A 25,872-nucleotide genomic window follows, 5' to 3' on the forward strand; every position below is an offset into this window, starting at 1 on the left:
AGGATCCTTAGAGAGGAAAAATCTCCCATGGACCCATGAGACCACACCTGCATTCTAAGGCCATCCTGGACACACAATGCTGATAGAAAAGGCTATGCTACCGCCATTGAGTCACCCTAATTACAGTTCCTGACGAGCTGCCCTTCAGGTCGACTCATTGGACTGTGATCACCACACCACTAAGCCTAAACCTAGTTTTCATTTATAGACTTCTCTCCCAAAACCATGGATCACATGTCCTCCAGGATGGGGTCTCTAGAGCCACACCACAGGACTGTGCCTGCCATCCCCAAGGAAACTTTGCCCATCACATTTGCCCAAACCTTCCAGATTAGGAGAAACCTCAAACGCCCCTGATCCCACCCCAATATAGGAAGCTGCTCTGGATGCAAACACAAAGTCTGAAACACCCTGATCACCTACATCCAGGCAGACACCCAAGTCAATTATCCTGAGTCAGATTATTGAACCAGACATGCCTCTAGGACATACTTGGAACCATAGATTAGGCTACAGGCATCTGTTCTCAGAGGCCTATTCTGGAATAACAAGTAAGGATACAACATGTGGACCCTGACCCACACAACAGAACATCTCCTGTCCCAAGAAGGAAACTGTGCACTTCGACCTGTGCCAAACCCTCAGGGTAGGAGTATCCTGCATGGCACTTTAGCCACCAGCACATTCTAAGATCACCATGGTAACAGACCAGCATTGGGACCCATCTGTAAGAGATTCCATGTCAACTCAAGGCCTTGGCACTTGGCCCCAGAGCTACCAGAATTAAACTGTCATATTCATCAGCTGCAATGTTCATTGGACGTGTGCTTTACAGGCATCCATGAGGGAGAGCTCTGCTACCCAAACTTTCCACATGGGCGACCTAGGAGCAAACAAACCAGACTCCACCTGTTCAGTAGAAGGAAACCTGGTTGTTTGGATCATCTCACAATCCTAAGCATGGGTAATCCTCCATGGCCTCTTGAGACACCCCCCAATTTGTCGGCCATCATAGACACAAACTCCAGTGTGAGCAAACATCTGACATCTGCCCTTACTCAGGTGCTGGATATCTCAAATAAGCCGCTGCACATTGGAACTGCCTTCTGCTTGGCACTAAATTTAACCGTAACTGATGTTTACAATTCCATCCTCACCCTACTCGTCCCCAAGCCCTCTTGATAGGGAATTCTAGAGCCACAATGCAGCATTCTGCTTTCCCCATAGAAAGAAGAAGTGCCTGGTAAGACTGCTCAGCAACCCCACATGAGGATCATCTGCTCGGCCCTCGAGGATCCCCGATTTATAGGCTGCCCTGGCCACTAGTGCTGTGTTTGACAGAGCCTGATACTCAACCTCGTGTCAGCCACCCAGAAAGCGGGGCCCATATCCAACATGTGAGACTGGTCATGACCCAATCTGTCCTCTCTCCACATCCTTGATATTCGGGCATCTGACTTCAGACCTTTGCTGGAATCCCTTCCAATGGGGGAACCTGAAGTCCAATAGAGAACTGCTCCTTCCCCATGGCAGGAAACCTAGCTGTTGGGATGGTTTTCCAACCCTCATAGAGGGAGCCAGCTGCATGGGCAATGAGAACATGCCCACTCCTGAGCGGCTCCCTAAGAACAAACAGGCACTGTGACCTTCAGCCTGAGCATGCTTTCAAAAAAGCCCTCTCTATTGCACCACCAGGATCCCACATTGCAGGCCCGGTACATCCCTTGGCTCAAATCCTCTCCCTTGGTGGTAATTTCTTGGTGCCAAAGGCAGAGCCCGTCTCTGGAATCCCTGTTTTGCGGTATCCCAAGATGAAAAACAGCACTCTTCTCTTCCCCGAAAGAGCCACCAAACAATTGGGAGCTACCAGGATGCTTAGAGAGGAAAAATCTCCCATGGGTCCATGAGACCACACCTCCATTCCGAGGTCATCCTGGACACACAAGGCAGATAGAAAAGGCTGTGCTACTGTCATCGAGTCACCCTAGTTACAGTTCCTGATGAGCTTCACTCCAGGTCGACGCATTGGGCTGCGATCACTGTGCCACTAAACCTAAACCTAGTTTTCGTTTGCAGACTTCTCTCCCAAAACCATGCCTCACATGTCCTCCAGGATGGGGTCTCTGGAGCCACACCACAGAACCGAGCCTGCCATCCCCAAGGAAACTTGACCATCACATTTGCCCAAACCCTGCAGATTAAGAGAAACCTCCAAGGCCCCTGATACCACCACAGTATTGGAAGTGGCTCTGGATGCAAATGCACAGTCTGAAACACCCTGATCACCTACATCCATGCAGAAACAAAAGTCAATGATCCTGAGTCAGAAAATTGAACACGACATGCCCCTAGGACATCATTGGAAACCAAGAATAGGTTTTCAGACATCTGTCCTCAGATGGCTGTTCTGTAAAACCAACTTATGATACAACATCTGTTCCCTGAGTCACACAACAGAACATCTCCTGTCCCTAGGAGGAAATTCTCCCCATTCCAATGTCTCCATGGACCCAAACCCACATTAGGACCCATCTGCAGGAGAGTCCATTTCAACTCAGCCCCCTCTGTTTCTCCCTCTGAGCCAGCAGATCGAAACTGTCTTGTCACTAGGAGACAATTGGAATGCAAGGCGGGCTTCCCAGGCATCCATCCTTAGAACCGTGTTCTGGAGTCATTCCGTATGGGACATCCTGGAGCATTCCAACAGGTCTCAATTGTCCCCCAGAAGGAATCCTTGCGGTTTGGAGCATCTCACAGGTCCCATCATGGGAAAAATTCCATGGCCTCGTGGTGCTCTCCCCCCTTCATGAAGGAGCCGTCATGGACAGAAACACCAAACTGAACCAACATCTGATCCTCGCCCTGACTTCAGATGCATGAGATCTCGATTCAGCTCTACAGAGGGTGCCTTCCGTGCACTCGCCCACAAACCTAAGCCTAGCTTGTGTTCTCAAACTTCTGTCCTCACACTCCTGGCCCTCAAGTACTCTAGTTTGGCAGTACTGGAGCCACAGTGCAGCACTCTGCCTGCCCTCCAGAAGAAAAATGTTATCCTCTGGGGCTACCCAGAAATGCCAAGTGACTATCAACCAGCACGCCACTAGATTCTACCCCAATTATACAGTCTATCCCTGGGTACTAATGCCCTGTCGGAAACAGCCTGAGCCCAGAACTCCCGACAGACATACAGACAGCTGGCCGTACACTGACCACATTAGACCCGCCATGGCCATATGTCCTCATCTCTTCACAACCTCATTTTTCAGGCTTCGGAACCTAGACCTTATATCCAATCATTGCCCAGGGGTTAACATGATGTAGAAATCAAAAGTCACCCTTCACCATGGCAAGAAATATTGTGGATGTCATGTTGTCCAACATTCAGTTTGGGAGAAACCAGTGTGGCCCATGAGGCCCCTCCGATGCTTGAGGGCAGTGTTCGGCACAAACACGCATTGTGACCCTCAGCCTGAGCCCTGTTCTCAAGTAAGGCCTCTCAGTGGCTGGACCAAGAGCCCACTTGCTGTGCCCCTAGGCCCCATCCTTAATCGGAGTTTGGCTGTCAAGTCGCCCCTTCCCAGGGCTCTGTTCTAAAATCCCACATTGGTGAGACAACAAAGGTTAAAAAAAAAAAAATCTCACAGAATGAGCCCAAACTCTTGGGATCAAGCCAAATCTCCACAGAGGGACACTCGTCCATGGCCCTTGAGGCCACCCCAACATTCCATGGCCATCGTTGACACAAAATCCAGAGACAAAAGCCTGAATAAGCACCTCACACTCGCTCTTTCTTCATATCCCGAAGAGTTCTCCTCATGGACTGTAGATCGGGCCTTCCATACCTACTTCCCCAAACCTAAGCCAAGTTTGTGTTTTCAGACTTCTGTCCCCAAAGTCCTGGCCCACACACCCTTCAGGCTGGGGCCCCTGGAGCCACACATCAGGTCTGTGCCTGCCCACTCCACGGGAATTCTGCCCATTTCATTGTCCACAATCGCACAAATAAGGAGACTCCTCCAAAGTGTCCGAGGCCATCCCAATAGTGTAGGGACAAACAAGGGCAGTCTGACACCAGCTGAGCATCTACCTCCACTCATACGATTGATGGATGTCCCTAGAGGAGAAGATTGAACCAGATAGGCCCGTAGGCCCTAATCGGATCCATTGCCTTGATTTCCAGGTATCTCTCCTCAGAGGCCTGGTTTCCAATATCAGCATATGGAGGTTTCCTGAGGCACCAATCAGAACAAATCTCGTCACCACATGGGAAACTTGTCCTTTGGAGATTTCCCAAAACCTCCGGTTAGGAGAACCCTTCAGGGCCCGAGTGCCACTGCCCCATTCCATGGTCTCCATGGACACAAAGCCATTAGGACCCATCCCTAGGAGAGTCCATTTCAACTCAGCCCGCTCAGTTGCTCCTTCAGAGCCAGCATATCAAACCTATCTATTCAATAGGAGACAATTACAATGTGAGGCGGGCTGCCCAGTCATCCATCCTTAGATCCCTGCTCTGGCGTCATTCCATGTGGGATGTCCTGGAGCGATCCAACAGGTCTCAATTGTTGATCAGAAGGAATCCTTTTGGTTTGGAGCATCTCACAACTCACATCGTGGGTAAACCTCCATGGCCTCGAAATGCTGGCCCTTTCATGAAGGGGACATAATGGACAGAAACTCCAACCTGAGCCTAGGTCTAAACTTCACGCTGATTCAGATGGATGAAAACCCGATTCAGATCTGCAGAGGGTGCCTGCATTGCCCTCGCCCTGAAAGCTATCCCTAACATGTGTTCTCCGACTTCCGTGCTCACACTCCTCACCCACAAGGCATCCAGTTTGGGAATTCCGGAACCACAATGCAGCACTCTGCCTCCCCTCCAGAAGAAAAATGTTGCCCTTGGGGCTAACCAGAAATGCCAAATGAGGATCAACCTGCATGGCACTTGACTGTACCCCAATTATACAATCTACCCTGGGCACTAATACTCTGTCTGACACAGTCTGAGCCTGACCCTCCTGACTGACACCCAGAAATCTGGCTCCACACTGAGCACATCGGACCTGACATGGACTTAGGTCATCATCTCTTCCCAACCTCGGTTTTCAGACTTCACAACCTAGACCTTATCGCCAATCACTCCCAAGGGTGAATGAGATGCAGAAATCAGAACTACTATTTCCCCAAGGCAAGAAACCGTGTCATTGGTATGTTGTGCAACGTTCAGTGTAGGAGAGACCAGCGTGCACCATGAGTCCCCGCCCATGCTTGAGCTCCACGAGGGCATAAACACGCATTGTGACCCTCAGTGTGAGTTTTGTCCTCAAGGAACGCCTCTCAGTGGCTGGACTATTAGAAGGCATATTGTGCTTGCCATGCCCCTAGGCCCCAATTTTTAACCATATTTCTGGTTGTCCAGTTACCCCTCCCAAGGAATCTGCTCTGGAATCCCTCTTCTGGTGGGACACCTGAGGTAAGAAAACAAAACGGACTCCTTCCATCCCACAGAATGACCCCAAACTCTTGCGATTATGCCAAGTCCCCAGAGAGGAAAACTTGTCCATTGCCCATGAGGTCACCCGGTCATTCCACGGCCATTGGTGACACAATATGCGGAGACAAAAGCCTGAGCAAGTGCCTCCCCTAGCCCTTTGTTCATATTCCAAAGAGATCTCCTCAAGGTCTGTAGATCAGTCCTGCCGTATCTACGACCTGAAGCTTAAGCCGAGTTAGTGTCTTCAGACAACTGGCCCCACATCGCTGGCCCACACACCCTACAGGCTCAGGCCCCTGGAGACAAACCTGAGGACTGTACCTGCCCTCTCCAAGGGAATTCTGCCCATTCCATTGACCACAACCCTACAAATAGGATAAAGCTCCAAAGTCCCCGAGGACTTTGTGGTGGTGCCCAGGACAAACAGGGGCAATATGAGCCCATCTGAGCACCTACCTGCACTCAGACCTGTAGACAGATATCCCCAGAGGTAATGTGGAACGAACAGGCCCCTAGGCCCTAATTGGAACCATTGTTTTGGTTTCAAGGCATCTCTCCTCAGAGGCCTGGATTCCAATACCAGCATATGGCTCTTTCTTGAGGCACCCATCAGAACAAATCTCGTCTCCACATAGGAAACTTGCACGTTGGAGCTGTGTCAAAGCCTCTGGTTAGGAGAAGCCTTCAGGGCCCCAGTGCCACCGCCTCATTCCAAGGTCTCCATGGACACAAACCCACATTAGAACCCATCTGCAAAAGAGTCCATTTCAAATCAGCCCACTCGGTTGCTCCCCCAGATCCAGCAGATCTAACCTCTCTTGTCGCTAAGAGACAATTGGAATGAGAGGTGGCATGCCCAGCCATCCATCCTTAGAACCCTGCTCGGAATCATTCCAAATGGGAAGTCGTGGCGCCAACCAACAGGTCTCAGTGGTCCAGCAGAAGAATCTTTTTGGTTTGGAACATCTCAAAACTCCCATCATGGGAAAACCTAAATGGCCTCGTGATCACCTCCCCTTTCATGAAGGGGCCATCAGGGACAGAAACTTCAACCTGAGCGATCGTCTGATCTTCGGCCTGACATCAGATGCACGATATCTCAATTCAGCTCTGCAGAGTGTGCCTGCCGTGCCCTTGTCCAGAAACCTAAGCCTAGCTTGTGCTTTCAGACTTCTGTCCTCACACGCCTGGCCCAGAAGCCCTCCAGTTTGGCAGTTCCAGAACTACAATGCAGCACTCTGCCTGCCCTCCAGAAGAAAACCATTGCCCTCTGGGGCTAACCAGAAACCCCAAATGAGGATCAACTTGCACACCACTTGACTGTACCCCAATTATATAGGCTTCCCTGGGCACTAATCCCGTTTCTGACACAGCCTGAGCATGGACCTCCATACCCACACTCAGCCAGCTGGCCACACACTAAGCACATCGGACCTGCCTTGGCCTTAGTTCATCATTTCTTCCCAACCTCGGTTTTCAGGCTTCAGAACCTAGACCTTATTTCCAATCACTGCCCAGGGGCGAATGAGATGCAGAAATCAGAACTAGTACTTCCCCATGGCAAGAAACCTCGTGGTTGGCATGTTGTCCAATGATCAGTGTAGGAGAGACAGCGTGTCCCATGAGTCCCCGCTCATGCTCGAGTGCCAGGAGGGCATAAACACGCATTGTGACCCTCAGCGTGAGTTCTGTCCTTAGGGAAGTCCTCACAGGGGCTGGACCATTAGAAGGCATATTGGGCTTGCCATGCCCCTAGGCCCCAATTTTTAACCATACTTCAGGTTGTCCAGACACCCCTTCCCAGGGCTCTGCTCTGGAATCCCTCTTTTTGTGGGACACCTGAGGTAACAAAACTGAAAAGACTCCTCCCATATAACATATTGACCCAAAACAATTGGGATAGGGCAAAATCCACAGAGAGGAAGACTCATACATTGCCCATGAGGTCTCCCCGACATTCCATGGCCATTGTTGACACAAAATCCAGAGACAAAAGCCTGAATAAGCGCCTCACACTCGCTCTTTCTTCATCCCGAAGAGTTCTCCTCACGGTCTGTAGATCGGGCCTGCCATATCTACGACCCGAAACCTATGCTGAGTTTGTGTTTTCAGACATTTGTCCCCACAGTCCTGGCCCACACACCCTCCAGGCTGGGACCCCTGGAGCCACACATCAGGTCTGTGCCTGCCCACTCCACGGGAATTCTGCCCATTCTATTGTCCATAATCGTACAAATTATGAGAAACCTCCAAAGTCCCCGAGGCCATCCTAATAGTGTAGGCTGCCCATACAAACAGGGGGTGTCTGACACCAGTTGAGCATCTACCTTCACTCATACCATAGACAGATATCACCAGAGAAGAAGAAGATAGAATCAGACAGGCTTCTAGGCCCTATTTGGATCCATTCCTTTGGTTTCCACGTGTCTCTCCTAGAAGCCTGGAGTCCAATACCAGCATATGGGAGTTTCCTGAGGCACCAATTAGAACAAATCTTGCCTCCACATGGGAAATTTGCTCTTTGGAGATGTCTCAAAATCTCCGGTTAAGAGAATCCTTCAGGGCCCAGGTGCCCCCTCCCCATTTCAAGGTATCCATGGACACAAACCCACATTAGGACCCAGACACAGGAGATTCCATTGCAAATCAGCCCCCTTGGTTGCTTCCCCAGAGCCAGCAGATTGAACCTGTCTAGTCGCTAGGAGACAATTGGAATGCGAGGTGGGCTGCCCAGTCATCCATCCTTAGAAACCGTATGGGACATCCTGGAGCCATCCAACAGGTCTCAAATCTCCTGGAGAAGGAATCCTTGCATTTGAGAGCATCTCACAGCACTCAACTTGGGAAAACCTCAATGGCTTTGTAATGCCCCACCCCTTTATGAAGGGGAAATCACGGACAGGATCTCCAACCTGAGCCAAAGTCTGATCCTCGCCTTGACTTCTGATGCACGAGATCTCGATTCAACTCTGCAGAGTGTGCCTGCCTTGCCCTCTCCCTGAAACCTATGTCTAGCTTTTGTTCTCACACTTCCGTCCTCACACTCCTGGCCCCCAATTCCTCAAGCTTGGCAATTCCGGACCCACATTGCAGCACTCTGCCTGCCAAACAGAAGAAAAATGTTGCCCTATGGAGCTTCCCACACACCCCAAATGAGGATAGACCTACACGGAACTCTACTGTACCCAAATTATAGTCTAACCTGGGCACTAATACACTGTCTGACACAGCCTGAGCCCGGACTTCCTGACCAACACCCAGACAGCTGACCACACACTGAGCACATTGGACCTGCCATGGCCTTAGGTCACCATCTCTTCCTAACCTAGCTTTTCAGGCTTCAGAACTTAGACCTTAACCCCAAACTCTGCCAAGGTGTGAATGTTATGCAGAAATCAGAACTCCTTTTTACCCATGGCAAGAAACCTTGTGCTTGGCATGTTGCCCATGTTCAGTGTAGGAGAAACCAGAGTTCACCATGAGGTCCCGCCCATGCTTGAGTGCTGCCAGGGCATAAACACGCATTGTGACCCTCAGCATGAGTCCTGTCCTCTAGTAAGTCCTCTCAGTGGCTGGACCATTAGATGTCATAATGGGCTTGCCATGCCCCTAAGCCCCAGATTTTAACCAGATTTGTGGTTGTCCAGTCGCCCCACCTAAGGAATCTACTCTGGAATTCCTCTGTTGGTGGGACACCTGAGGTAAAAAAAACAAAATGGACTCCTCCCATCCCACAGAATGACCACAAACTCTTGGGATTGGGCCAAATCCCCAGAAAGGAAGACTCATCCATTGCCCATGAGGCCACTTGGACATTCCACGGCCATCGGTGACACAAAATCCAGAGACAAAAGCCTGAGCAAGCGCCTCACACTCGCTCTTTGTTCATATCCTGAAGAGTTCTCCTCATGGTCTGTAGATCAGTCCTGCCATACCTACGACCCGAAACCTAAGCTGAGTTTGTGTTTTCAGACAACTGTCCCACTCACCCTATAGGCTCAGGCCCCTGGAGCCACACCTGAGGACTGTACCTGCACTCTCCAAGGGAATTATGCCCATTCCACTGCCATAACCCTACAAATAGGATAAACCTCCAAAGTGCCCGAGGCCATCCCAATAGTGTTGCCTGCCCAGGACAAACAGGGGCAATCTGAGGCCATCTGAGCACCTACCTGCATTCAGACCCACAGAGAGATGTCCCCAGAGGTAAATAGGAAGAAATAGGCCCCTAGGCCCTAATCGGATCCTTTGCTTTGGTTTCTAGGCATCTCTTCTCAGAGGCCTGGATTCCAATACCAGCATATGGCTCTTTCTTGAGGCATCCATCAGAACAGATCTTGTCTCCACATAGGAAACTTGCACTTTGGAGCTGTGTCAAAGCCTCTGGTTAGGAGAAGCCTTCAGGGCCCTGGTGCCCCCGCCTCATTCCAAGGTCTCCATGGACACAAACCCACATTAGGACCCATTCGCAGAAGAGTCCATTTCAACTCAGCCCCTCGGTTGACCCCCCAGATCCAACAGATCTAACCTGTCTTGTCGCTAGGAGACAATTGGAATGAGAGGTGGCCTGCCCAGCCATCCATTGTTAGAGCCCTGCTTGGGATCATTTCGTATGGGAAGTCCTAGAGTCAACCAACAGGTCTCAATTGTCCCACAGAAGAATCTTTGTGGTTTAGAGCATCTCACAACTCCCATCATGGGAAAACCTACATGGTCTCTTGATCACCCTCCCTCTTAATGAAGGGGACATCAGGGACAGAAACTGCAACCTGAGTGATCGCCTGATCCTTGGTCTGACATCAGATGCACGAGAGCTTGATTCAGCTCTGCAAAGTGTGCCTGCCATGCCCTCGCCCAGAAACCTAAGCATAGTTTTTGTTCTCAGTTATCTGTCTTCACAATCCTGGCCCACAAGCCCTCCAATTTGGCAATTCCAGAACTACAATACAGCACTCTGCCTGCCCTCCAAAAGAAAAACATTGCCCTCTGGGGCTACCCAGAAACACCAAATGAGGATCAGTTTGCACGCCACTTGACTCTACCCCAATTACACAGGCTTCCCTGAGCACTAATGCCCTTTCTGACACAGCCTGAGGCTGGACCTCCCAACCCACACCCTGCCAGCTGGCCGCACAGTGAGCACATCAGACCCATCATGGCCTTAGGTCATCATCTCTTCCCAACCTCGGGTTTCATGCCTCAGAACCTAGACCTTATATCCAATCACTGCCCAGGGTTGAAGATGGTGTAGAAATCGGAATTCCTTCCCCATGGCAAGAAACCTTGTGCTTGGCATGTTGTCCAACGTTCAGTGTAGTTGAAACCAGTGTGGCCCATGAGGCCCCGCCCATGCTTGAGGGCCGTGTTGGTCACAAACACGCATTGTGACCCTCAGCGTGAGCCCAGTCTGCAAGTAAGGCCTCACAGTGGCTGGACCAAGAGACGGCATATTGTGAGTTCCATGCTCCGAGGCCCCAATTTTTAACCATATTTCGGGTTGTCCATTCGCCCCTCCCCAGGACTCTGCTTTGGAATCCCTCTTTTGGTGGGACACCTGAGGTAACAAAACTGAAAGGACTCCTCCCATCCCACAGACTGACCCAAAAAGATTGGGATTGGTTCAAATCCACAGAGAGGAAGACTCGTCCATGGCCCTTGAGGCCTCCCCGACATTCCACAGCCATCGTTGTCACAAAATCCAGAGATAAAAGCCTGAATAATTGCCTCACACTCACTCTTTCTTCATGTCCTGAAGAGTTCTCCTCATGGTCTGTAGATCAGGACTGCCATACCTACGTCCCCAAACCTATGCCGAATTTGTGTTTTCAGACTTCTGTCCCCACAGTCCTGACCCACACCCCCTCCAGGCTGGGGCCCCTGGAGCCACACATCAAGTCTGTGCCTGCCCACTCCACGGGAATTCTTCTCATTCTATGGTCCACAATTGTACAAATTAGGAGAAACCTCCAAAGTCCCCGCGGCCATCCCAATAGTGTAGGCCGCCCAGGTCAAACAAGGGCGGACTGACACTAGCTGAGCATCTACCTCCACTCATACCTTAGATGGATGTCCCCAGGTAAGAAGATTGAACCAGACAGGGCCCTAGGCCCTAATTGAATCCATTGCTTTGGTTTCCAGGTATCTCTCCTCAGAGGCCTGGTTTCCAATATCAGCATATATGAGTTTCCTGAGGCTTGGTTGCCTGAGTGCTGCGAAGGCAAAAACATGCATTGGGACCCTCAGCGTGTGGCCTGTGCTCAATTATGGCCTTTCAGTGGCTGGACCATGATATGGCATATTGGACTTGCCATCGCCCTAGCCCCAAGCTTTAACCAGACGTCGGGTTGTCCAGTCGCCTGAAACCAAGGCTCTGCTCTGGATTCCCTCTTTTTGTGGGACATCTGAGGTAACAAAACAGAAATGACTCATCGATCCCACAGATTGACCCAAAACTCTTGGGAACGGGCCAAATCCACAGAGAGGGAGACTTGTCCATGGCCCATGAGGCCTCCCAGATATTCCACAGCCATCATTGACACAAAATCCAGAGACAAAAGCCTGTGCAAGCTCCTCACACTCGCCATTTGTTCATATCCAGAAGAGTTCTCCTCAAGGTTTGTAGATCGGGCCTGCCATACCTACGTCCCCAAACCTATGCTGAATTTGTGTTTTCAGACTTCTCTCCCCACAGCCCTGACCCACACACCCTCCATGCTTGGGCCCTTGGAGACAAACCTCAAAACTGTGCCTTCCCTTTCAAAGGAATTCTGCCCATTCCATTGGCCACAACCTTGCAAATTAAAAGAAGCCCCCAAAGTCACTGAGGCAATCCCAATAGTGTAGGCCACCCAGGACAAACAGGGGAGATTGGACAACAGCTGATTATCTACCTCCACTCAGACATGTAGACAGATGTCCACATAGAAGAAGATTGAGCCGGATAGGCCCGTAGGGCCATCCCACTAATGTAAGCTGCCCTGGACAAACAGGGACATTCTGACACAAGGTGAGCAACTACATCCATGCAAACACACAGACAGATGTCCGCAGAGACAGAAGATTGAAACGGACAGGCCCCTACTCTTAATCTGAACTCTTCTTTGGTTTCTAGGTTTCACTCTTCAGAGGCCTGGTTTCAAAGAACAGCATATGGGGCTTTCCTGAGGCACCAAACAGAACCTTTCTCATCTCCACATGGGGAGCTTTCTTATTGGAGCTGTATCATACCCTACACGTAGACAAATACTGTAGGGCCCCTGAAACACTAGCACATTCTAAGGTCTCCATGGATACAAACCCACATTATGACCCATATTCAGGAGAGTCCATTTCCACTCAGCCCCCTGGGTAGCTTGCCCCTGAGCCAGCAGATCAAATATGTCTTGTTGCAAATAGCCAATGGGAATGCGAGGTATGCTGTACAGGCATCCATCCTTTGAACCCTGCCCTCCAGTTCTTACGTATGGGACGTCATTTTAGCCATCCAAAAGGACTTGAGTGTCCTTCAGAAGGAAACCTTGTCGTTTGGAGCAACTCACAAACTCAGTGTGGGAAAACCGCCTTGGCCCCATGAAGCCCCTGCTTCATGAAGGGGCCATCACGGACACAAACTCCAGCATCATCCAATGTCTGATCATCACCCTGAATCCAGATGCAGGAGATCCTTATTCAGCCTCTGCAGAGTGGGCCTGCCATGCCCTTGGCCCCAAATCTCACCCTAGCTTGTGTTTTCAGACTTCTGTCCTTATACTCCTGGCCCACAAGCCCTCCCAATTGGAATTCTGGGGCCACAACGAATCACTCTACCTGACCCCCAGAAGAAAAACATTGTCTATACCGTTTCCCAGTAACCCCAAATGAGGATCAAACTGCTTGGCCCTCGACAACACCCCAATTGCATAGTCTACCCTAGGCACTAATGCTCTGTCTTACATAGCCTGAGCTCAGACCTTCCAACAGACACCGAGAAAGCTGGCTGCACACCCAGCACATTGGAACCACCACGTCATTAGGCCATCATTCCTTCCCAACCTGGATTTTCAGGTATCGGAACCTAGACCTTATCTCCAATCCCTGCACAGGGAGAACCTGATGCACAAGTCCGAACTCCTCTTTCCCCATGGCAAGAAACCTTGATTTTGGCAGAGAGTCAAACCTTCAGTGTAAAAGAAACATGCATGGCCCATGAGGCCATGCCCATGCTTGAGGGTCACCTTGGGCACAAACACGCATTGTGACCCTCAGCATGAGTCCCTTATTCAAGTAACGCCTCTCAGTGGCTGGACCAAGAGCCCGCATATGGGGCTTGCCATGCGTATAGGCACCCATGCCTAACCAGATGGCGGGTATTCCAGTAGTCAGTATCCACTGCTCCGCTCTAGAATCCCTCTACTGGGGGGACTCCTGTGACAGAAAACCGTACTCTTCCCTTCCCACAGAATGACCCCAAACTCTTGGGAGCTTGGCCCATCCCCAGAGAGGGAGACTCTTCCACGGCCCATGAGGCAACCCCTACATTAAACGGCCATTGTGGACACAACACCCAGAGACAAAGGCCTGAGTGACCATGTCCCACTTGCCCTCCTTTCATATGCAGAGGAGCTCCCCTCACGGACTGGAGATCAGGCCTGCCATAACCTTGGCCCCAAATCTGAACCAAGTTTGTGTTTTCAGACATCAGTCCCCACAGCCCTGGCAAACACATCCTCCAGGCTGGGTCCTCTGGAGCTATTCCACAGGACTGTGCCTGCTCTCTCCTAGGAAGCTGTGCCCATTCCATTGAACACAACCCTACAGAATAGGAGAAACCTCAAGGCCCCCGAGGACATCCCACTACTGTAAGCTGCCCTGTACAAACAGGAGCATTCTGACACAAGCTGAGCAACTACCTCCACGCAGGCATGCAGAACAATGTCCACAAAGACAGAAGATTGAACAGGACAGGCCCCTAGGCCCTAATTTGAACTCTTGCTTTGGTTTCCAGGTGTCACTCCTCAGAGGCCTGGGTTGGAAGACCAGCATATGGGGCTTTCCTGAGGCACTGAACAGAACACCTCTCGTCTCCACATGGGAAGCTTCCTTGTTGGAGCTGTGTCAAACCCTTCAGGTTGCAGAATCCTGCAGAGTCCCTGAGCCACCACCACATTCCAAGGTCTCCATGGCATCAACCCACATTATGACCCATCCTCTAGAGAGTCCATTTCAACTCAGCCATTTGGGTAGCACGCCCAAGAGCCCGCAGATTCAGCCTGCATTTTCCAGACCAAACAGTGGGAATGTGAGGTGGTGTTTCCAGACATCCATGCTTAGACCCCTGCTCTCAAGTCTTTCTGTATGGGGCATCCTGGAACCATCCAATAGGACTCGACTGTCCTGCAGAAGGAAACCTTGAGGTTTGGAGGATCTCACAACTCCCATCGTTGGGAAAGCTCCATGGCCTCCTGAAGCCCCCAACCCCTTCAGGAAGGGGCCATCATGGACACAAACTCTAGCCTGAGGCAACATCTCATACTGCCATGACGTCAGATGCAGGAGATCTCAATTCAACCTCTGCAGAGTGGGCCTGACGTGCCCTTGTTCCCAAACCTCACCCTATCTTGTGTTTTCAGACTTCTGTCCTCACACTCCTGGCCCACAAGTCCTCCCGACTGGGAATTCTGGGGCCACAATGAAGCACTCTGCCTGCCCCAGAAGAAAAACATTGTCTATGGCATTGCCCAGAAACCCCAAATGAAAATCAACTTGCTCACCCTCGGCAATACCCCAATTGCATAGGCTACTGTAAGCACTAATGTTCTGTCTTCCATAACCTGAGCCCAGACCTTCCAACAGACACCAAGACAGCTGGCCACACACCCAACACATCAGACTCGCAATGGTCTTAGGCCATTCATCCCTTCCCATTGACCTGTGTGTCTTCCTGGAAGTATGTTCTGAGGCTATGTCAGACTGTCCATTTTTTCCAGAGCAGCCTTTGAATTTGAGGTGGCCTTGCAGGTTTCTCCTTATCTGGTGGGTTTGGGAAACAGAGACGGACTGAGATTCCTCGGGAAAGCAGGCCCAGTGATGTGGTGTGGTCCTGGAGGCCCCGTCCTGGAGGACATATGGGTCAGGACTTTGGATCCAAAGTTTTCAGACTCAAACTCGGGTAAGAGATAGGGGCGAGGTGATGGCAGACCCGATCTGCAGACCCTGAGGGCAGCTGCTTGGGATTTGAAATTCGGACGGCTGGGAGGCAGGAGAACAGGCTTTTCTGTCTGATTTGTTTGTCTAAGATGGCCACGAAATGGAGGGGTGGCCTCATGGGTCCATGTGAAATTCAACCTCTCTGGGAATTCTGCCCAGCACCCAAGAGTTTGGCGTCTTTCTGGGGGAATGGGGGAGCGTGGTTTTCTGTGTCAGGGGTCCAGTCCAAACAGGCATTCCAGAGATGGGTTCTGGGTCTGGGAGCCTGGATCACCCCAACAAGTCTTAGGATTTGGGCCTAGGGGCATGACAGGCCCGCTCTATGTTCTTCTGGTACAGCTCCCAAGGGGGCTTTTTGGAAAAGGTTCTCAAGCTGAGGGTCACAATGCCTGTTTCTGCCCAGATGTCCATGCAGAGTGGGCATGGTCTCACGGGCCATGCACTTGGCTCCCACTCTGAGGGTTGGACAGCCATCTCAACATTTAGTTTTCTGGCCATGGGGAAGGAGGAGTACTCTTTTGTGCTTCAGGGTCCTCTATGGGCAGGAATTTGAACTAAGTCTGGGACAGGTACCTGATTACCCAGGTTGGTTTTATATCATGGCCTTGGGCCAAAGCTGGACCCACCTGCAGGATATGGGGCCCACTATCTGGGCGGCTGACTGGAGGTCGGGGATTGGGCTGTGTCAGACAGAGCATTTGTGCAGAGGTTGGCATATTATATTGGGGTGCCATTGAGGGCCGTGCAGGTGGATCCTCATGTGGGTTTCTGCAAAGACCCATAGGGCACTTCTTTCTAGTGGGCAGGCAGAAGGCTGTGTTGTGGCTCCAGAATTCCCAATATGGAGGGCTTGCAGGCGAGTAGTGTGAGGACAGAAGTCTGAAAACACAAGCCACGGATAAGCTCAGTGCCGAGAACATGGCCATTCCAACGTGCAGTGGTTGTTTCGAGATCCCCAGCACCTAAGTATGGGCGAGGGTCAGATGTCTGCTCAGGCTGGAGTTTGTATCAATGATGGTCAACGAATTGTGGGGTGGCCTCAAGAATTTTTGGAGGTTTTCCCAAGCAGGATCTTGTGAGCTGCTCCAAACAGCAAGGTGTCCTACTGAGGGACAGGAGAAGTCCGCTTAGAGGGCTCCAGGGTCCCCCATATAAATGATTCGATAGCAGAGCTCTCTGAATGGAGGCCTGGGAAACCTTCCTTGCATTACCATTGCAGCCGATGAACATGGAAGGCTTGATCTGCTGATTCTGGTTCCAAGTTCCAAGTGATCTAATTTGACGGATGTTCTCAGTCTAACGAGTCACAATGCTGCTTAGTGTCCAGGGAGACCTTAGAATGTGGTGGTGGGTCTGTGGCCATGCAGGATTCTCCTACCTGAGGGTTAGACCCTTTTCCCAGGAGCCGGGTTTCCTTCTCAGGACAGAAGGGGTTCCCTTGTATGGCTCAGGGACCACATGTCAGATCATATGTTGAATTTCAAGAATAGGCCTCTGGACACAGAGGCCTGAATACCTAGGCTAGGGTTCTGATGAGGTTGAAGGGGCATGTCACGTTCGACCTTCGGACTCAGGGCCTTTGACCTGCGTGTCTTCCTGGAGGTAGGTGCGGAGGCTGTGTCAGACAGAATTTTTTCCAGAGCGGCCTATGAAATTGGGGAGGGCTCAGGGGCCTTGCATGTTTCTCCTAATCTGGAGGGTTTGGGCAACTGAGATGGCAGAGTTTGCTCCGGAGAGCAGGCCAGATGATGTAGTGTTGTTCTGGCGACTCCATCCTGGAGGGCATGTGTTTAAGGGCTCTGGGACCAAAGTCTTCAGACACAAAATTGGTTAATAGTTAAGGGCCAGGTGATGGCAGGCCAGATCTGCAGACCCTGAGGGCACAGTCTCGGGATTTGAAATTTGTGCGGCTGGGAGGCAGGAGCAAAGACTTTTCTGTCTGGATTGTGTCTAGAATGGCCTCTGAATGGTGGGCTGTCCTCATGTGTCCATGGGATATTTTACCTCTCTGTGGATTCTGCCAGTACCCAAGAGTTTGGTGTCTTACTGGGGGAAGGGGAGACACGTGTTTTACAGTGTCAGGGTTCCTGTCAAAACCGGGATTCCAGAGATGAGTTCTGGGTCCTTGTGCCTGGATAACCCCACAAAGGCTTTGGATTTGGGCCTAGGGGCATGACAGGCCCAATCTGTGGGGCCATGGTCCAGCTCCCATGGTACTTGTTGGAAATGGGTCTCAGGGTGAGGGTCACAATGCCTGTTTGTGCCCAGCTGCCCATACTGAGTGGGTGTTGTCTCTTGTTCCATGCACCTGGATCCCAAAATGTCGGTTGGACCACAATCTCAAAATTTAGTTTTCCTGCCATGGGGAAAAAGGAGTGCTCTTTTGTGCTCAGGTTCCCCCATGAGCAATAATTTGAGCTTTGTTCTGGGACAGGTAGATGAATACTCAGGTTGGTTCAAGATGAAGGACTCAGGTCAAAGCAGGTCACACCTGCTGGATATGGGGCCCGCTATCTGGGTGGCTGCCAGGAGGTCAGGGCTCGGGCTGTGTCAGACAGAGCATTAGTGCACAGGGTCGCCTATGATATTGGGGTGCCATAGAGGGCTGTGCAGGTGGATCCTGATGTGGGGTTTCACGCAGACCCATAGGGCACTTCTTCTTTCTGGTGGGCAAGCAGAAGGCTGCATTGTGGCTCACAAATTCCCAATATGGAGGGCTTGAAGGCAAGAAGTGTAAGAAAAGAAGGCTGAAAACACAAGCTACGGTTAAGCTCAGTGCCGAGCACATGGCCATTCCAGTGTGCAGTGGTTGTTTCGAGATCTCAGCACCTAAGTACGGGTGAGGGTCAGATGTCTGCTCACGATGGAGTTTGTATCTATGATGGCCAACAAAAGAAATGTCCACCACCTGAGTAAGGGTGGATGTCAGATGTTTGCTCACACTGGAGTTTGTGTCTATGATGACCGAGAAATGAAGGAGTAGCATCAGGAGGCCGTGGAGGATTCTCCATGCTGATGCATGTGAGATGCTCCCAAGAGCAAGGTTGCTTTTTCTATTGGACAGGTGGAGTCTGCTTTGTTTGCTCCAGGTTCCCCCATGTGAAAAGTATGGGTAGCAGAGCTCTTCCACATGGATGCCTGGAAAGCACACCTCCATTGACCAATGCAGCTGAGGAACATGGCATTTTCTTTAGGGTAGCTCTGGGGCAAAGTACCAAGGCCTTGAGTTGACATGGAATCTCCTGCAGATGGGTCACAATGCTGTTTTTTTACCAGATAGATCTTAGAATGTTTTGGGGGCTAAGGTGCCATGCAGGATTCTCCTACCCTGAGGGTTTCACACAGGTCGAAGAGCATGGTTTTCTTCTGGGGACAGGAGATGTAGTGTTGTGTGGCTCAGGGACCACATGTTGTATCATAAGTTCGTATTCCAGAACAGGCCTCTGGAGACAGATGCCTGACAACCTAATCTAGGGTTCCAATGAGCTCCCAGGGTCATGAGAGGTTCAATCTTCATACTCAGGACAGTTGACTTGGGTGTCTGCCTGGATGTAGGTGACCAAGGTGTTTCAGTTTGCGCATTTGTGTCCAGAGTAGCCTCCAATATTGGGGTGCCTTCATGGGCATTGCATGTTTCCTCCTACTCTGGAGTGTATGGGTAACTGTGAAAGGCACAATTTCCATGGGAATGGCAGGCACAGTCCTGTGATGTGGCTCCAGAGACCCCATCCTGGAAGGCATGTGAGCCATGATTTTGGGAGAGAAATCTGCACACACAAACTCGGGTTAGGGTTAGTGGCGAGGTTATCGCAGGGCAATGTGTAGACCTGGAGGGCTACTCGTCAGGAATAATAATTGGAGTGACTCGAGGGTGGAAGCACAGGCTTTTTTATCTGAATTGTGTGTCCAGGATGGCCTAGGAATGCAGCTGTGGTCTCATGGGTCCATGGGAGATTTTACCTCTCTAAGGATCCTGGTGGCTCCCAATAGTTTGATGGCTTTTCGGGATGGTAAGAGTGCTGTTTTTGATCTTAGGGTTGCCCCAAATCAGGGATTCTAGAGACGGGCTCTTGGTCTGGGCGCCTGGAAAATCCCAACAAGGGTTAGGATTTGGGCCTATGGGCATACCAGGATGCAATGCGGGATACTGGTGGTGCAACTGAGAGGGCTTGTTTGAAAGCATGCTCAGTTTGAGCGTCACAATGCCTGTTTGTGCCCAGGGCGGCCCTCAGGAGTGGGCGTGGTCCCACTGCCCATGTGCTGGCTCCCACCCTGACGGATGGACACTTATTCCAATGGCCAGGTTTCCAGCCATGGGGAAGGAAAAATTCTCTATTGTGCTTCAGGTTCCCCCATTGGCAGGGATTCCAGCAAAGGTCTGGGGACAGATGCCTGAATACCAAGGATGCATAGAGATGACAGATTTGGGCCATGGCCGTTCTCACATGCTGGATACAGGCCCGCTTTCTGGGTGGCTGACTCGAGGTCTTGGCTCAGGCTCTGTCACACAACACTAGTGGCCAGAGAAGCCTATAAATCGGGGTTCTCTCGAGGGCTGAGCAGATTGGTCCTCATGTGGGGTTTCTGTGCAGACTCACGAAGCACTTCATTCTATGGGGCAGGCAGAATGCTTTGTGGTGGCTCCAGAATTTCCTATCAAGGGGGCTTGGGGACAAGTAGGGTGAGAATGCAATTGTAAACACCAGCTATGCTTAAATTGAGTACCAAGCAGAAGTCAGTTCCAATGTGCAGCAGCTTATAAGAGATAGCCAGCACCTGAGTAAGGGGAGATGTCAGATGTTTGCTCACAGTGGAGCTTGTGTCTAGGTTGAATGACACATGGAGGTGTGGCTTCAAGAGACCATGGAGGATTACCCACACTTAGGATTGTGAGATGCTCCATACAACAAAGTTTCCTTCTAATGGACAGGAGGAGTCTGGTTTGTTTCCTCTAGGGTCCTCCATGTGGAAAGTTTGGATATCAGAGCCCTCCCGCATGGATGACTGAAAAGCACACGTCCAATGACCATTGCAGCTGAGGAACATGACAGGTTCATTTTGGTGGTTCTGGGGCCAAGTACCAAGGCCTTGAGTTGACTTGGAATCTCTTGCAGAGGTGTCCCAATACTGGTTTGTAACAAGGGAGGTCTTATGATGTTCTGGTGGCTAAGGGTCCATGAAGGATTTTCCTACCCTGAGGGTTTGGCACAGGTCGATGTGCACAGTTTCCTTCTTGGCAGAAGATGTTCTTTTTGTGGCTCAGGGTACATATGTTGTACTCTAACTTGGTATTCAACAACAGGCCTCTGAGGACAGATGCTTGAAACCTAATCTAGGGTTCCAATGATGTCCTAGGTGCACATCAGGTTCAATTTTCTGACTACGGACCATTGACATGGGTGTCTGTCTGGATGTAGGTGATCAGGGTATTTCAGACTGTGCATTTGCATCCAGAGCCACTTCCAATATTGGGGTGAGCTCAGGGTCCTTCCAGGTTACTCTTAATTTGAGGCTTTGGGCAATTGTGATGGGCACAGTTTCCTTGGGGATGGCAGGCCCATTCCTGTGGGAAGGCTCCAGAGACTCCATCCTGGAGGTCATGAGAGCCATGGATTTGGGAGGGAAGTCTGCAAACACAAATTTGTGTTAGGGAAAGTGGCGAGGTGATCGCAGGTCCAATGCATAGACCTAGATGGCAGCACATCAGGAAATGTAATTAGGGTGATTGGAAGCTGGTAGCACAGGCTTTTCTATCTGCATTGTGTGTCCAGGATGGGCTCGGAATGTAGGTGTGGTCTCACGGTTCAATGAGAGACTTTTCCTCTCTAAGGATTCTGGTGGTTCCCATAGTTTGTTGGCTTTTTCAGAGAAGAAAAGAGTGCTCCTTTCCATCTTAGGGGTGCCCCAAAACACAGAAAAGTGCTGTTTTCCAACTTAGGGGTACCCCAAAACAGAAATTCCAGAGACGGTCTCTGGGTCTGGGTGCCTGGAAAATCCCACCAAGTGTTAGGATTTGGGTCTAGCGACTTTCCAGGCCTGCAATGCAGGATCCTAGTGGTGTAACTGAGAGGACTTGTTCGAAAGCATGTTCAGGCTGAGGGTCACCATGCCTGTTTGTGCCCAGGGGAGCCCTCAGGAGAGGGCGTGGTCTCATTGGCCATACAGCTGCCTCCCACTTTGAGAGTTGGACACTCATCACAACAGCCAGGCTTCCTGCCATGGAAAGAGGAGTTCTCTATTGTTCTTCAGGTACCCCCATTGGCAGGGTTTCCCGCAAAGTTCTGGGAAAACGTGCCTGAATACCAAGGATCTGTAGAGATGACGGACTTGGGTCATGGCGGTCTCACATGCTGGTAATGGGGCCCACTCTCTTGGTGGCTGACACTATGTCGGAGCTCATGCTCTGTCAGACACAGCAGTAGTGGCCAGGGCAGTCTATAAATCGGGGTTCCCTTGAGGGCCGTGCATATTTATTCTCATGTGGGGTTTCTGGGCAGACTCACCAGGCACCTCTTCTTTCTACGGGTAAGTCAGAATGCTGCATTGTGGCTCCAGAATTCCCTATCATGAGGGCTTGGGGACTAGTAGGTTGATGATGGATTTGTAAACACAGGCTATGGTTCAATTCAGTCCCAAGTAGAAAGCAGTTCCAATGTGCAGTGGCTTATTCAAGATATCCAGCAGCTGAGTAAGGGCGGTTGTCAGATGTTTGCTCACTCTGGAGTTTGTGTCTATGATGGCCGACAAATGGAGGGTGGCACCAAGAGGCCATGGAGGATTTCCCACACCAAATTTTGTGAGATGCTCCGAACAGAAAGGTTTCCTTCTACAGGACAGTTGGAGTCTGGTTTGTTTGCTCCAGGGTGAACCATGTGGAAAGTATGTGTAGCAGAGCCCTCCCATTTGGATGCCTGGAATGCACAGCTCCATTGACATTTGCAGCTAAGGAACATGGCAGGTTCATTCTGGTGGCTCTGGGATGAAGTACACAGGCCTTGAGTTGACAGGAATCTCTTACAGTTTGGTCACAATGCTAGTTTGTTATGAGGGAGATCTTAGAGTGTGCTGGTGGCTAATGTGCCGTACAAAGATTCTTGTACACGGAGGGTTTGGCACAGGTCAAAGAGCACAGTTTCCTTCCCTGGGACAGGAGATGTTCTGTTGTGTGGCCCAGGGACAACGTGATGTTTCCTATCTTGGTATTCCAGAATAGGCCCCTGAGAACAGATGCCTAAAATCCTGACCTAGGGTTCCAATACAGTCCTAGGGGCATGTCAGGTTCAATCTTCTGACTCAGGACGATTGACTTGGCTGTCTGCCTGGATGTAGGTGATCAGGACGTTTCAGACTGTGCATTTGTCACAAACTTTGGCGTGACAGACTTTTCTGTCAGGATTTTGTGTCCAGGATGGCCTCGGATGCAGGTGTGTTTTCATGGGTCCATGGGACACTTTTCCTCTCTAAGGATCCTGGCACCTCCCCATAATTTGATGGCATTTTCGGCGAAGGGAAGAATGCAATTTTCCATCTTAGGGGTGCCCCAAAACAGGATTCCAGAGATGGGCTCTGGGTCTGGGCCCCTGGAAAAGCCCACCAAGTGTTAGGATTTGGGCCTAGGGGAGTAACAGAACTGCAATGCAGGATCCTGGTGCTGTAACTGAGAGGGCTTGTTTGAAAGCATGAAGGAGGGCCTGGTGAGTCTGCCCAGAAACTCCCCATGAAGATCAGTCTACTCAGCCCTCGAGGGTACCCGGGTTTATACTTTGCCCTGGCTACTAGTGCTGTGGCTGACAGTGCCTGAGCCCTTACTTCCTGTCAACGAACCACAGTTTGGGGTCCATATCCAGCATGTGAGACCAGACAGGGCCCATGGCCATCTCTACCCATCCTTGGTATTCATGCAACTGCCCAAGACCTTTGCTGAAATCCCTACCAATGCGGGAACCTGAAGCACAATAGAGAACTCCTCACTCCATATGACAGGAGTCCTGACTGCTGAGGTAGGTGTCAAACCCTCAGAATGCGAACCAGCTGCATGGCCAAGGAGACAACGTCCACTCCTGAGGGTCGCCCTGAACACAATCAGGCATTGTGACCTTCAGTATGAGCATGTTTTCAAACAAAAACTCTCAGTTGCAACTCCAGGATCCGGCATTGCATGACTGATACGCTCCCAAGCCCAAATCCTTACTCTTGGTGAGAATTTCCATGCACCCATTCGGAGTCCGTCACTAGAATCCCTGTTTTGGGGAACTCCAAAGATGGAAAACAGCACTCTTCACTTCCCTTAGAAAGCAACCAAACTACTGAGAGCTGCCAGGATCCTTCAGGGAAAAAATGTCCCATGGACCCATGACACAACACCTGCATTCAGAGGCCATCGTGGATACAAAATCCAGATACAATAGCTTGTGCTACTGCCTTCGAGTCACCTGATTTACCGTTCCGGACGTGCTGACAACCAGGTCTAGGCTTTGGCTCTGCGATCACCTCACCACTAACCCTAACCCGAGTTTTTATTTGCAGACTTCTCTCCCAAAACCATGGCTCACATGCCCTTCAGGATGGCGTCTCTGGAGTCACACCACAGGACTGTGCCTGCCATCCCCAAGGAAACTGTGCCCATCACAGTTGCCCAAACCCTCCAGATTAGGATAAACCTGCAAGGCCCCTGAGCCCACCCCAGTATTGGAGGCCACTCTGGATGCAAATGTGCAGGCTGAAACATCCTGATCACCTCCATCCAGGCAGACACCCAAGTCCATGGTCCTTAGTCAGATGATTGTACCTGACATGCACCTAGGACCTCACTGGAAGCCTAGATTAGCTTTTCAGGCATCTGTCCACAGAGGCCTCTTCTGGAATACAAACTTATGATACAACATATGGTCCCTGAGCCCCACAACAGAACATCTCCTGTCCCCAGATGAAAGCCATGCTCAGGACCTTTGCCAAACCCTCAGGGTTTATGAATCCTGCACAGCCCCTTAGCCACCAGAACATTCTAAGTTCTCCCTGGTAACAAACCAGCATTTTGACACATCTTCATGAGACTCTATGTCAACTCATGGCCTTTGTACTTCGACCCATAGCTACAAGAACGAACCTGCCATGGTCCTTAGATGCAATGGCCAATGCAGGTGTGCTTTCCAGGCATCCATGCCAAAGAGTTCTGCTATCCAGACTTTCCACATGGGGTAAACTCGAGCAAACAAACCAGACTCCACCTGTCAAGTAGAAGCACACCTTACTATTTGGAGCTTCTCACAAGCCTCATCGGGGGAGATCCTTCATGTTCTCTTGATGTTACACCTCCATTTGTCGGTCATCATAGACACAAACCCCATCATGAGCAAACATCTGACATCGGCCCTTACTCAGGTCCTGGATATCTCAAATAAGATGCTGTGCATTGGAAGTGACTTCCGCTTGGCCCTGAATTGAATCGTAGCTTGTGTTTAAAATACCATCCTCACCCTACTGGTCCTCAAGCCCTCTTGATAGGGAATTCTGGAGCCACAACAAAATATTCTGCTTTACGCATAGAAAGAAGAAGGTCCTGGTGAATCTGGCCCAAAAACTCTGCATGAGGACAGATCTGCTCAGCCCTTGAGGGAACCCTGTTTTATATGCTGTTTTGGTCACTAGTGCTATGTGACAGAGCCTGAGCCCTGTCCTCGTGTCAGCCACCCAGGGGGCCGGGCACATATCTAGCAAGTGAGACCGGCCATGGACCAGGGCCATCATCTCTACCAATCCTTGGTATTCAGGCATCTGTCCCCAGACCTGTTGTGGAATCCCTACCAATGGGAGAACCTAAAGCACAATAGAGAACTCCTCCTTCCTCATGGCAGGATTCCTGGAAGTTGGGATGGGTTTCCAACCCTCAAGGTGGGAGCCAGCTGCATGTCCAATGAGACCACGCCCACTCCGGAGGGCTGTCCTGGGCATAAGAAGGCATTGTGACTCTCCACCTGAGCATGCTTTCAAACAAACGCTCTCAGTTGCACCTCCAGGACCCGCTTTGCAGGCCTGGTAGGCCCCTGGGCCCAAATCTTAAATCTTGGTGGGATTTTCCAGGTGCCCAGACCAAGAACCCGTCTCCAGAATCCCTGTTTTGGGGCACCCCTATCATGGAAAACAGCATTCTTCCCGTCCTCAGTTAAGGCACCAAACTATTGGGAGCCGCCAGG

Source organism: Neovison vison, chromosome 4, assembly GCF_020171115.1.
Source record: "Neovison vison isolate M4711 chromosome 4, ASM_NN_V1, whole genome shotgun sequence".
Taxonomy (NCBI): domain Eukaryota; kingdom Metazoa; phylum Chordata; class Mammalia; order Carnivora; family Mustelidae; genus Neogale; species Neogale vison.